The sequence below is a fragment of the Balaenoptera musculus genome, chromosome 2, assembly GCF_009873245.2.
Source record: "Balaenoptera musculus isolate JJ_BM4_2016_0621 chromosome 2, mBalMus1.pri.v3, whole genome shotgun sequence".
Lineage (NCBI taxonomy): Eukaryota > Metazoa > Chordata > Mammalia > Artiodactyla > Balaenopteridae > Balaenoptera > Balaenoptera musculus.
The window spans coordinates 10,608,362-10,623,476 of record NC_045786.1 but is presented as its reverse complement, the minus strand read 5'-3'; the positions used below and the strand labels follow the sequence as shown (position 1 = coordinate 10,623,476).

The window sequence follows — 15,115 nt, the reverse complement described above, 5'->3', positions numbered from 1 at the left end:
GCATCTGACAGGGAGACATTGGTTTCATTTGGAAGAAAGCTGAGTTGACATGAGAAAAAGTTTAAGTTGAGGAGAAGTAGGATTCTCATCGACCCTTTTTCTCTTCCTTCTCTTGCTTTGCAAAGTCTGTGAGACTTAAATTATCTTTATAATGCTATAATTAGCAAAGTGACAATTTCTTATTTATCACAGATCCTAGAAATATGCAGAATTTTTGAGAAATTGTAATGTCTTTAAAGCTTGTTTGCCGATTCTAATGACTTGCCAGTTTATTTTATTATTTCTCCATAAAATATTACTAAATTTAAATATAATGCTGTTTTATAATACTACTGAGGGCTCTTAAGGATATATGTTATTTTCTGTTTCAGAATGTAATATTCAGATAGGATCATTTTTGACATTTCAGTAATGCAGTCAATTTTAGCTCTAGGCTACAAATTTAAAATAGATTAGAGGTAGGACTCCTAGTCTCATTTCTAAAACATTTGGCCTCATTTTCCTTGTGAAAACTAGGAAGGATAGGGAAGAAAGGTGAATAATAATAGCAGAGAAGCTTAAAACAAATAAAAAAGGCCGTAACTTTTATTGGGCTATGGCAGTAGAAATTTAATTCATAATTATTATAGGAGCTCTTACCATCCATACTTACTGTTTACTCAACTTTCGTCTTTGAGCTTCTGCACTCTTTTATTTCTAGAACTTTTTCTTCTTACTCAACTCTACCCCCTCCACTTAGCGCACACAGATGCTTCACTGAAGCCGTGGTTCTGCTGCTCTGCCCTGGCTACTTGCTTCTATTTAAAGGTGTCTCTATACCTGATTCAGTTCGTGGTTAGAAAAGCATGTGCTGGCGATGCCCAGATAACCAGTTTTCCTGCTTCTGCCTCTTGTGACTTGGAGTTTGCCCTTTCTGCTTTGGAATTCATTCCACGATTCTCCTCCTCATGACTGCTAGACCCTGGCTAGCCTATTTAGACACTATTATTAGATACTGACTGCTGGTGGGTGACTACTTTTTCCAAAGAAGTCTTGTGTGCTTGGCTTGGGTGGGTGTCACTTAAATCTATTAGGCTATCAGTTTCAGAATCCCCTGTGCAGCCTTTTAAAATTTGGATGAACATACCTCTTCTCAGATCTTAGGAATAAGTTCTTAGAATGGGGTCTCTATGCACGTATAATTTTTTAAATTATCATAGGTATTTCTAAGGTACCTCTAGGGTTGAGAACCATGGACTTAAAACCTTGAAAATCATCCTTCATGCCCTGTTCTATGGCTGGAGGTAAACCCTAAAAACACTTCTCATCTGGGGGAGACATGAGACTTTTCTTTATTAATCTTGTGCTCTCACAATCACACAGACAACATAACCTTTACAAACCATAGTTAATCTGTCTTTTTGGCTTTCATGGACCAGGGAGAAATAAAACCAAGGGGAGGTGTATTCTGGAGGGCAGTGACTTTCAGAGACAATGGAGCATGGTGGAGAGAGACAGGGCCATTTGAACTGTTCTAGATTCACTTGGTGAAATGAAATTCCTGAGCTGTTTACCCCAGACCATGAAATAGCCAAAAGGAAAATTTATTTTTAAATGTCTGTGAATGTAGAGAGGGCACAAATGTGAAAGCTGATTCTAAGAGAAATCAAATATGGAGGAAAGCCGTTGATTAATCTACTCTGGTTGTTAGCAGCATGAAGGGACTAAGAGAGACCATAAATGCTATACAAATCTACAAAGGAGGTTAAGGGTTTTTTTTTGTTTTTTCCTTTGACACAAATAAGCAAACAGAGAAATGCTTGCCTGAAAGTAAATGAGCAGTTGGGCACAACAACAAATGAACCAACAATGCAGAAGGCAAACACTAGTGGCTCACCAGTGAGATAAATATGGGCAATAAGCTGAAAGACATGACTGCTTGAGGCAGATGTGACAGAAACAGACAGCAGATGAGAATCAAATATAAATAACAGAGGCAGCTGGAGTTCACAATCCCCTGTCTTCCCTGTTATTAGTTCACCCTCTCTTTCCCTATTATCTCTTCCTAAACAACCTCACACATTTCCTCTGCACTCCGGACCCAGAGTCCCAGCTCCCTGACTGGTATTCCTGCTTGTGTCTCTATACATCAGTATGTTTAAAACCAGCTCCGGCTCTTCCTCTGCCAAACCTAATCCACTCCCTCTCCTGCCACCACCATCCATCAAAGATAGAGGCTGTGTTAGATCCACAGCATAATCCTTGACACTTCACTCTCCCTCACCCTCCAGAGCCAGCCCATCACAAATTCCTGTCAAGCTGCACCTCACAAGGACTCTCTTGTCTCCGTCTCTGCTGCCACCATCCTGGTCCAAGATACTATCATCTCTTCCCCGGATGGTTATACTGTCCTCCTGCACACATCCAACTTCTCCTTCAAGATCTTCTCTACCCTGCAGTCAGAGAGATCTTTTCTAAATTCAGTTTAATCTTTGTATAACCAGTCTCTTTCCTTAGAAACCCTTCGACGGCCTTTTACTGCTGTAGGATAGAGAACAACATCCTAAACCATACTTATAAGTACTGGCATGATTGGCATTGGCTGTCTTTACAACTTCAACATTTACTTCTCTCTCCTTCTTTTGGCACTTCAGCCAAACCCTTCTGTCACGTGATGAGACACGCACCTCAGGGACTTAGCACCTGTGGGTCCTCTACTTGGAACACTATCACTTTTCTCCCTCCATCACCACCCACCTACTCAGCTCCTTTTTCTCCTCCCAGGCTTTCAGATCTCAAGCATTCATCACTCTCAAGAAAGCATCTCCCAAGCTCTCACTTTTGGTCAGATTTCTTTTCTATGTCCTTTTGCAGTTCTGAGTAGTCTTCATGTGGAACAGTGTTTCCCAACCTTGGTGCTATTCACATTCTGGACTAGAGAATTCTGTTTTGTGGGGAGCTGTTGTGTGCATTGTAAGTAGCATTCCTGACCTCTACCCCTGGATGCAACTTGTAACAATTAAAAACATCTCCAGACATTGTCAGATACCTCCTGAGGAGCAAAGTTACCCCCTGTGAGAACCACAGCTTTAGAGCAACTACCTCTACTTCAGTCTGTGATGTATTGAATATGTTTTTCCTAAAAAAAAATTGAATACTCCATGACAGCATGAACTCTCTCTTTGTGTGTGTGTGTGTGTGTGTGTGTTTTGAATGAAAGAATGGAAAAAAACCCCAAAACACCATAGGGGAATAATGTCACTATTTGATTTTTATCTCCAAAGTTCATTCTTTCTTTCTTGTCTAGAAGGAAATTTGAGAACTACATCCATAATATTATTGAATTTCAAATCAGCATAATCTTGAGGTAGAGTTCACTAGAGAACAGTCACGGGGTACATGCTTCTGGTCCACTGCTGGAAACCTCCAGATCATTAGGCTTCTTGAGGAAGAGGCTCAACTTCTCTATATCTAAACAAGCATTCTAAAAATTATACACCTTCTTCATGTAGCTATGTGGCAACTTGGTATTATTAACTATTTGGTGGAAAACTATACAATAGAGCTAGAATTTAAGCTTGAAATGGAGTACAAAGCCTTTATTTCTAGAGGAACGTACATAGAGGAATGTACTCTATACCTTCTGTGATATTTTCTAGCAGCTTCAGGTAGCTGATGAAAAAGGTAGATATAAACACAGTAATAATAAGCGGAAAAGTAAATAAGAGTGGGTATACAGAGGGAGTAACACTTGATTCTAAATGGAAAGAAACATTGGGAATGTCTTTCTAGAAAAGGCGATATTTGAACTGCTTTGAAAGATGAGTAGGAATTTTCTAGGTAAAAGGACAAAACCTGGAAAGTTCTTGGGATTAAAAAGAGCACAGGGGCTTCCCTGGTGGCGCAGTGGTTGAGAGTCTGCCTGCTAATGCAGGGGACACGGGTTTGAGCCCTGGTCTGGGAAGATCCCACATGCCGCGGAGCAACTAGGCCCGTGAGCCACAACTACTGAGCCTGCGCGTCTGGAGCCTGTGCTCCGCAACAAGAGAGGCCGCGATAGTGAGAGGCCCGCGCACCATGATGAGGAGTGGCCCCCGCTTGCCACAACTAGAGAAAGCCCTCGCACAGAAACGAAGACCCAACACAGCCAAAAATAAATAAATAAATAAATTTTAAAAAGAATCCTCAATGTCTGATCATTGTTAAAAAACAAAACAAAACAAAACACAGTGGAACACAGCATGTGGTCTCTAGAATGTTTGAGATGAAGCTGGAAAGGTTGGAAGAGGCTAGAACATGAAGAGCTTTAAATGCTGAGATAAGGAATTTGGATTTATTTATAGCAAACTATACCAAGGATTTAAAAAAGGAAATGGTATGGTTGCATTCGTATTTTATTAGAAATCTCTGGCTGAATGTGGAAGATAACCTAGAATGTATGAGACTGCAAGTTTAGAGACCAGTCAGGGATCTGTTATACTAGTTACCAGGAGAAATGAAGACAAACATGACTTAGGACAGTGACAGTAGGGGTGGGAGAATGGGAATGATTTCTAAGCACAATGAGGAAGTAGAAATGAAATGGTAGAGAGACCTTCAAGATGGCAGAGGAATAAGATGTGGAGATCACCTTCCTCCCCACAAATACATCAGAAATACATCTACATGTGGAACAACTCCTACAGATCACCTACTGAACGCTGGCAGAAGACCTCAGACTTCCCAAAAGGCAAGAAACTCCCCACGTACCTGGGTAGGGCAAAAGAAAAAAGGAAAAACAGAGACAAAAGAATAGGGATGGGTGGGAGCTGGGGGCTGAGGCTCGGGCTTCGGAGGTCAGATCCCAGGGAGAGGACGGGGGTTGGCTGCGTGAACACAGCCTGAAGGGGCTAGTGTGCCACGGCTAGCCGGGAGGGAGTCCGGGAAAAGGTCTGGACCTGCCAAAGAGGCAAGAGACCATTGTTTCGGGGTGCCCGAGGAGAGGGGATTCAGAGAACCACCTAAACGAGCTCCAGAGACGGCGCGAGCCGCGGCTATCAGCGTGGACACCAGAGACGGGCATGAGACGCTAAGGCTGCTGGTGCAGCCACCAAGAAGCCTGTGTGCGAGCACAGGTCACTATCCACACCTCCCCTCCCAGGAGCCTGTGCAGCGCGCCACTGCTAGGGTCCCGTGATCCAGGGACAACTTCCCCGGGAGAACACACAGCGCATTCCGTACCCCTCCCTCCCCCTGGCCTGAGTGAGCCAGAGACCCCTAATCAGCTGCTCCTTTAACCCTGTCCTGTCTGGATGGGGAACAGATGCCCTCAGGCGACCTACACGCAGAGGTGGGTCCAAATCCAAAGCTGAACCCCAGGAGCTGTGCGAACAAAGAGGAGAAAAGGAAATCTCTCCCAGCAGCCTCAGGAGCAGCGGATTAAATCTCCACAATCAACTTGATGTGCCCTGCATCTCTGGAATACCTGAATAGACAACGAATCATCCTAAAATTGAGGCGGTGGACATTGGGAGTAACTGTAGACTTGGGGTTTGCTTTCTGCATCTAATTTGTTTCTGGTTTTATGTTTATCTTAGCTTAGTATTTAGAGTTAATTATCATTAATAGATTTGTTTATTGATTTGGTTGCTCTCTTCCTTTTTTTTTTGTATATAGATATATATATTTTTTTCCTTTTCCTCTTTTCGTGACTGTGTATGTGTATGCTTCTTTGTGTGATTCTTTCTGTATGGCTTTGCTTTTACCATTTGTCCTAGGGTTCTGTCTCTCCCTTTTTTTTTCTTTTCTTTTTTATTTTTTTTAACATATTTATTGGAGTATAATTGCTTTACAATGGTGTTAGTTTCTGCTTTATAACAAAGTGTATCAGTTATACATATACATATGTCCCCATATCTCTTCCCTCTTGCATCTCCCTCCCTCCCACCCTCCATATCCCACCCCTCTAGGTGGTCACTAAGCACTGAGCTGATCGCCCTGTGCTATGCAACTGCTTCCCACTAGCTATCTATTTTACGTTTGGTAGTGTATATATGTCTATGCCACTGTCTCACTTTGTCCCAGCTTACCCTTCCCCCTCTCCGTATCCTCAAGTCCATTCTCTAGTAGGTCTGCATCTTTATTCCTGTCTTGCCCCTAGGTTCTTCTGATCATTTTTTTTCTTTTTCTTTTAGATTCCATATATATGTTAGCATACAGTATTTGTTTTTCTCTTTCTGACTTACTTCACTCTGTATGGCAGTCTCTAGGTCCATCCACCTCACTACAAATAACTCAGTTTCGTTCCTTTTTATGGCTGAGTAATATTCCATTGTATATATGTGCCACATCTTCTTTATCCATTCATCTGTCGATGGACACTTAGGTTGCTTCCATGTCCTGGCTATTGTAAAAAAGAGCTGCAATGAACATTGTGGTACATGACTCTTTTTGAATTATGGTTTTCTCAGGGTATATGCCCAGTAGTGGGATTGCTGGGTCGTATGGTAGTTCTATTTGTAGTTTTTTAAGGAACCTCCATACTGTTCTCCATAGTGGCTCTATCAATTTACATTCCCACCAACAGTGCAAGAGGGTTCCCTTTTCTCCACACCCTCTCCAGCATTTATTGTTTGTAGATTTTTTGAAGATGGCCATTCTGACTGGTGTGAGGTGATACCTCATTGTAGTTTTGATTTGCATTTCTCTAATGATTAATGATGTTGAGCATTCTTTCATGTGTTTGTTGGCCATCTGTATATCTTCTTTGGAGAAATGTCTATTTAGGTCTTCTGCCCATTTTTGGATTGGGTTGTTTCTTTTTTTGATATTGAGCTGCGTGAGTTCCTTGTATGTTTTGGAGATGAATCCTTTGTCAGTTGCTTCATTTGCAAATATTTTCTCCCATTCTGAAGGTTATCTTTTCGTCTTGTTTATGGTTTCCTTTGCTGTGCAAAAGCTTTTAAGTTTCATTAGGTCCCATTTGTTTATTTTTGTTTTTATTTCCGTTTTTCTCGGAGGTGGGTCAAAAAGGATCTTGCTGTGATTTATGTCATAGAGTGTTCTGCCTATGTTTTCCTCTAAGAGTTTGATGGTGTCTGGCCTTACATTTAGGTCTTTAATCCATTTTGAGTTTATTTTTGAGTATTGTGTTAGGGAGTGTTCTAATTTCATTCTTTTACATGTAGCTGTCCAGTTTTCCCAGCACCACTTATTGAAGAGGCTGTCTTTTCTCCACCGTATATTCTTGCCTCCTTTATCAAAGATAAGGTGACCATATGTGTGTGAGTTTATCTCTGGGCTTTCTATCCTGTTCCATTGATCTATATTTCTGTTTTTCTGCTAGTACTATACTGTCTTGATTACTGTAGCTTTGTAGTATAGTCTGAAGTCAGGGAGCCTGATTCCTCCAGCTCCGTTTTTCTTTCTCAAGATTGCTTTGGCTATTCGGGGTCTTCTGTGTTTCCATACAAATTGTGAAATTTTTTGTTCTAGTTCTGTGAAAAATGCCAGTGGTAGTTTGATAGGGATTGCATTGAATCTGTGGATTGCTTTGGATAGTAGAGTCATTTTCACAATGTTGATTCTTCCAATCCAAGAACATGGTATATCTCTCCATCTATTTGTATCATCTTTAATTTCTTTCATCAGTGTCTTATAATTTTCTGCATACAGGTCTTTTGTCTCCTTAGGTAGGTTTATTCCTAGATACTTTATTCTTTTGGTTGCAGTGGTAAATGGGAGTGTTTTCTTAATTTCACTTTCAGATTTTTGATCATTAGTGTATAGGAATGCAAGAGATTTCTGTGGATTAATTTTGTATCCTGCTACTTTACCAAGTTCATTGATTAGCTCTAGTAGTTTTCTGCTGGCATCTTTAGGAGTCTCTATGTATAGTATCATGTCATCTGCAAACAGTGACAGCTTTACTTCTTCTTTTCTGATTTGGATTCCTTTTATTTCTTTTTCTTCTCTGATTGCTGTGGCTAAAACTTCCAAAGCTGTATTGAATAATAGTGGTGAGAGTGGGCAACCTTGTCTTGTTCCTGATCTTAGTGGAAATGGTTTCAGTTTTTCACCATTGAGGACAATGTTGGCTGTGGGTTTGTCATATATAGCCTTTATTATGTTGAGGAAAGTTCCCTCTGTGCCTACTTTCTGGAGGATTTTTATCATAAATGGGTGTTGAATTTTATCGAAAGCTTTCTCTGCATCTTCTGAGATGATCATATGGTTTTTCTCCTTCAATTTGTTAATATGGTGTATCACGTTGATTGATTTGCATATATTGAAGAATCCTTGCATTCCTGGAATAAACCCCACTTGATCATAGTGTATGATCCTTTTAATGTGCTGTGGATTCTGTTTGCTAGTATTTTGTTGAGGAGTTTTGCATCTATGTTCATCAGTGATATTGGCCTGTAGTTTTCTTTCTTTGTGACATCTTTGTCTGGTTTTGGTATCAGAGTGATGGTGGTCTCGTAGAATGAGTTTGGGAGTGTTCCTCCCTCTGGTATATTTTGGAAGAGTTTGAGAAGGATAGGTGTTAGCTCTTCTCTAAATGTTTGATAGAATTCGCCTGTGAAGCCATCTGGTCCTGGGCTTTTGTTTGTTGGAAGATTTTTAATCAGTTTCAATTTCATTACTTGTGATTGGTCTGTTCATATTTTCTGTTTCTTCCTGGTTCAGTCTTGGAAGGTTGTGCATTTCTAAGAATTTGTCCATTTCTTGCAGGTTGTCCATTTTATTGGCGTATAGTTGCTTGTAGTAATCTCTCATGATCCTTTGTCTTTCTGCAGTGTCAGTTGTTACTTCTCCTTTTTCATTTCTAATTCTGTTGACTTGAGTCTTCTCCCTTTTTTTCTTGATAAGTCTGGCTAATGGTTTATCAATTTTGTTTATCTTCTCGAAGAACCAGCTTTTAGTTTTATTGATCTTTGCTATCATTTTCTTCATTTCTTTTTCATTTACTTCTGATCTGATCTTTATAATTTCTTTCCTTCTGCTAAGTTTTGGGTTTTTTTGTTCTTCTTTCTCTAATTGCTTTAGGTGTAAGGTTAGGTTGTTTATTTGAGATGTTTCTTGTTTCTTAAGGTAGGCTTGTATAGCTATAAACTTCCCTCTTAGAACTGCTTTTGCTGCATCCCATAGGTTTTGGGTCGTTGTGTTTTCATTGTCATTTGTTTCTAGGTATTTTTTGATTTCCTCTTTGATTTCTTCAGTGATCTCTTGGTTATTAAGTAGTGTGTTATTTAGCCTCCATGTGTTTGTATTTCTTACAGATTTTTTCCTGTAATTGATATCTAGTGTCATAGCGTTGTGGTCAGAAAAGATACTTGATACGATTTCAATTTTCTTAAATTTACCAAGGCTTGATTTGTCACCCAAGATATGATCTGTCCTGGAGAATGTTCCATGAGCACTTGAGAAGAATGTGCATTCTGTTGTTTTTGGATGGAATGTCCTATAAATATCAATTGAGTCCGTCTTGTTTAATGTATCATTTAAAGCTTGTGTTTCCTTATTTATTTTCATTTTTGATGATCTGTCCATTGGTGAAAGTGGGGTGTTAAATCCCCCTACTATGATTGTGTTACTGTCGATTTCCCCTTTTATGGCTGTTAGTATTTGCCTTATGTATTGAGGTGCTCCTATGTTGGGTGCATAAATATTTCCAATTGTTATATCGTCTTCTTGGATTGATCCCTTGATCATTATGTAGTGTCCTTCTTTGTCTCTTGTAATAATCTTTGTTTTAAAGTCTATTTTGTCTGATACGAGAATTGCTACTCCAGCTTTCTTTTGATTTCCATCTGCATGGAATATCTTTTTCCATCCCCTCACTTTCAGTCTGTATGTGTCCCTAGGTCTGAAGTGGGTCTCTTGTAGACAGCATATATACGGGTCTTGTTTTTGTATTCATTCAGCCAATCTATGTCTTTTGGTTGGAGCATTTAATCCATTTACATTTAAGGTAATTATCGATATGTACGTTCCTATTACCATTTTCTTAATTGTTTTGGGTTTATTATTGTAGGTCTTTTCCTTCTCTTGTGTTTTCTGCCTAGAGAAGTTCCTTTAGCATTTGTTGTAAAGCTGGTTTGGTGGTGCTGAATTCTCTTAGCTTTTGCTGGTCTGTAAAGCTTTTAATTTCTCCGTCAAATCTGAATGAGATCCTTGCTGGGTAGAGTAATCTTGGTTGTAGGTACTTCTCTTTCATCACTTTAAATATGTTATGCCACTCCCTTCTGGCTTGCAGAGTTTCTGCTGAAAGATCAGCTGTTAACATTATGGGGATTCCCTTATGTGTTACTTGTTGTTTTTCCCTTGCTGCTTTTAATATTTGTTCTTTGTATTTAATTTTTGATAGTTTGATTAATATGTGTCTTGGCGTGTTTCTCCTTGGATTTATCCTGTATGGGACTCTCTGCGCTTCTTGGATTTGATTAACTATAGAAAAACCATATGATCATCTCAATAGATGCAGAAAAAGCTTTCGACAAAATTCAGCACCAATTTATGATAAAAACCCTCTAGAAAGTAGGCATAGAGGGAACTTACCTCAACATAATAAAGGCCATATATGACATACCCACAGACAACATCGTTCTCAATGGTGAAAAACTGAAACCATTTCCTCTAATATCAGGAACACGCCAAGGTTGTCCACTCTCACCACTATTATTCAACATAGTTTTGGAAGTTTTAGCCACAGCAATCAGAGAAGAAAAAGAAATAAAAGGAATCCAAATCGGAAAAGAAGTAAAGCTGTCACTGTTTGCAGATGACATGATACTATATATAGAGAATCCTAAAGATGCCAGCAGAAAACTACTAGAGCTAATCAATGAATTTGGTTAAGTTACAGGATACAACATTAATGCACAGAAATCTCTTGCATTGCTATACACTAATGATGAAAAATCTGAAAGAGAAATTAAGGAAACACTCCCATTTACCATTGCAACAAAAAGAATAAAATACCTAGGAATAAACCTACCTAAGGAGACAAAAGACCTGAATGCAGAAAAGTATAAGACTCTGATGAAAGAAATTAAAGATGATACAAACAGATGGAGAGATATACCATGTTCTTGGCTTGGAAGAATCAACATCATGAAAATGAGTATATTACCCAAAGCAATCTACAGATTCAATGCAATCCCTGTCAAACTACCAATGGCATTTTTTACCAACTAGAACAAAAAATTTCACAATTTGTATGGAAACCCAAAAGACCCCAAATAGCCAAAGCAATCTTGAGAAAGAAAAACAGAGCTGGAGGAATCAGGCTCCCGGACTTGAGACTATACTACAAAGATACACTAATCAAGACAGTATGGTACTGACACAAAAACAGTAATATAGATCAATGGAACAGGATAGAAAGCCCAGAGATAAACCCACGCTCATATGGTCACCTTATTTTTGATAAAGGAGACAAGAATATACAGTGGAGAAAAGACAGCCTCTTCAATAAGTGGTGCTGGGAAAACTGGATAACTACATATAAAAGAATGAAATTAGAACATTCCCTAACATCATACACAAAAATTAACTCAAAACGGATTAAAGACCTAAATGTAAGGCCAGAGACTATAATACTCTTAGATGAAAACATAGGCAGAACACTCTATGACATAAATCACAGCAAAATCCTTTTTGACCCACCTCCTAGAGAAGTGGAAATAAAAACAAAAATAAACAAATGGGACCTAGTGAAACTTAAAAGCTTTAGCACAGCAAAGGAAACCATAATCGAGACGAAAAGACAACACTGAGAATGGGAGAAAATATTTGCAAATGAAGCAACTGACAAAGGATTAATCTCCAAAATTTACAAACAGTTCATGCAGTTCAATATCAAAAAAACAAATAACCCAATCCAAAAATGTGCAGAAGACCTAAATAGACATTTCTCCAAAGAATATATACAGATTGCCAACAAATGCATGAAAGGATGCTCAACATCTCTAATCATTAGAGAAATGCAAATCAAAACTACAATGAGGTATCACCTCACACCAGTCAGAATGGCCGTCTTCAAAAAATCTACAAACAGTAAATGCTGGAGAGGGTGTGGAGTAAAGGGAACCCTCTTGCACTGCTGGTGGCAATGTAAATTGATACAGCCACTATGGAAAACAGTATGGAGGTTCCTTACAAAACTAAAAATAGAACTAACATATGACCCAGTAATTCCACTACTGCGCATATACCCAGAGAAAACCATAATTCAAAAAGAGTCATGTACCAAAATGTTCATTGCAGCTCTATTTACAATAGCCAGGACATGGAAGCAACCTAAGTGTCCATTGACACTTAGGAAATCATCTCAGTGTTTTGTGACCACCTAGATGGGTGGAATAGGGAGGGTGGGAGGAAGACACAAGAGGGAGGAGGTATGGGGATATATGTATATGTATAGCTGATTCACTTTGTTATAAAGCAGAAACTAACACACCATTTTAAAGCAATTTTACTCCAGTTAAGATGTTAAAAAAAAAAAAAGAAGTGAAATGGTATTGGCAGTGGTGAAAGAGAGAAAGAAGAGTCTAAGATGACTCTCAAGATTCTAATGTGATTTTCTGCATGCTTTTTGAAGCCATTAACAAAGAGAGGGCATTTTGAAGGAATAGGTTTGGCTGGACAAAGGTGAGTTTGGTTTTGGACATGCTGAGATTGAGTCATCCATGAACCCTAGTTGGAGGAGCCTGGAGTGGTGCTCAGAAGATAGGTCAGCGCTAGAGATAGATTTGAGTTACCACGATGGGGTATTCACTGATGCTGTGGGAATGAAATAGGTATTCCAGAGAAAGGATGTGAAGAAGAGGGGCAGACTTACTGTGTACCACTGAGGAAGAGTTTAGATAAGAAAACCCTTGTTCTAAGTCTTTATCCAAAACTTGAATCACCTGAGGGATTTATATTTTAAGATTCAGGAAGGGAAAGTAATCAAATTATTTTCATCTCCATTTGCTCTGATTTATTTATTCTGCTGGTATCAGGAGAACTAATGTTGAAATGCCTTAAAATAAGTTCTATCTATTTACAGCTCTCTGTGAATCTGGAAGTCACAAAATCTTTGTAAATTTTCCAAGTCTTTGAAAACAGCCTTCACGATATGTGCTTTCAGACCACAGGCATATGGTGAGAGTATGCTTGCCTTCCAAAAGCAGACATTGAGAAACAGGAGAGTTTGGATATAGTTTAGACAGTTTTTGAACTGATTTAGCAGTAATGGGTCAACTCTGTTAATGACTATATTTTATTTTCTTGAGAGCATACGTTGTGGATGTTCTCATGGATTTCCATATATATATCTATTTCAGAATTTTTAATATTTTATCTGGCATGTAGTTGATTCGTATTAATGACTAGACGTGAGTATGGTCATTTTAATGATATAAACCAAAAACACTGTATGTAATTCTCTTGTAATTGATGAGCTCAAGTTCTAGCCTATTTTTTAATTGAAATACATTTGACATATAACATTGTATAAATTTAAGGTGTACATGTTTTTTGATACATTTGTATATTGTAGTATGATTGCTATTGTAGTGATAATTAGCACCTCTATCACATTACATGAATTGTCTTTTTTTAGTGGTTACAATCATTAAGTTCTAGTCTCTTAGCAAGTTTGATGGTAGCAATGTTGTAATCGATATTCTAGCCTATTTTCTTCTTATATTGGGTTACTATAAAAATGTGTCTGCCCAAACCACTTGTAAACAAGTAGGTAATATGAACAGATTCTCATGTGAATTGATCTGAATGTTTACCAGCAAATAGATACATTTTGTTCCTATAAGACAAATAAGCAACTTTTTTGTATTTGTAGTGATATTTTAAGTTGGTAGATAAAATAGGGATGATAATACAACAAAATCTTCTGTCAGTTTTAATAATAGCAAATGGGGTTTTTGTTGCTCTGTTTGTTTTTATGGTGCCCTTTTGGAAAAAGGCATTTTTTGAGGCCAGAAAACAAGTGATTTTTGAAAGGCCATACAAAATGTTATTTCAAATTTAAACATAATTGAAATATATTAGCAAAAACTTACTCATATCAGAATTGAATTCAGGAACTCATTGAATGACAAAATTGTTTATACCTAAGAAGAACAGAATCAGAACTTAGCAGTAGATTTCTAGACACTATTTTCAAAATAATTTTTTGTGTGCACTGAGAAATGAGCAGGCATATATGCTTTATATAGTTATGGTACATTTTCCTGTAAATAGTGTATTCTTGAAGAATTGAATTTAACTTGAATTTTTAATAGATTTTATTGAATAGAATAAATAATAGAATATTATTTATTATAATAATAATAGAATAAATAGAATAAACTAATAATAATAAAGTTTACCCAAAGAGACAGAGCCAGTAAGCAAAACACAGATCATAAAGACTTCAGAGCTTACCTATTTTTAAAATTTTTATTTTATATTGGAATATAGTTGATATACAATGTTGTGTTAGTTTCAGATATACAGCAAAGTGATATAGTTATACATATATCTATTCTTTTTCAGATTCTTTTCCAATATAGGTTATTACAGAGTATTGCGTATAGTTCCCTGTGCTATTCAGTAGGTCCTTGTTGAGTATCTATTTTATATATAGTAGTGTGTATGTTAATCCCAACCTCCTAGTTTATCCCTCCCCCTGTCTTTCCCCTGTGGTAACCATAAGTTTGTTTTCTATGTTGTGAGTCTGTTTCTGTTTTGTAAATAAGTTCATTTGTATCATTTTTTAGATTCCACATATAAGTGATATGGCATTTGTCTTTCTCTGTCTGACTTACTTCACTTAGTATGATAATCTCTTGGTCCATCCATGTTGCTGCAAATGGCATCATTTCATTCTTTTTTATGGCTGAGTAGTATTCCATTGCATATATGTACCACTTCTCCTTAACAGCTTACATATTTAATTACCATCCTATGTGTGATATTCCTCTTTCTTGGAGTGTGGGTAGAGAACTCTGAGCTTCCTGTCAATTTCTTGCTCCCTTTCTTGTAGGGCTCTCTTCCATCTTTGCAAAGTGATCAGATAGGAGTAAATGAATGGGAAGTATGGAAATGTCATTGGCTTAAATGTAAATTAATAGAATATACAAATTGAAGGTACAAACGGTAGAAGTACCAG

General features: G+C 38.0%; 1 protein-coding gene across 1 annotated transcript in view; it reads left to right on the top strand.

Moving 5' to 3' along the window:
• The window catches only part of GPR158 (G protein-coupled receptor 158), a 328,019-nt gene that overhangs the window by 189,138 nt on the left and 123,766 nt on the right, over window positions 1-15,115 (top strand). The window lies entirely within an intron of this gene.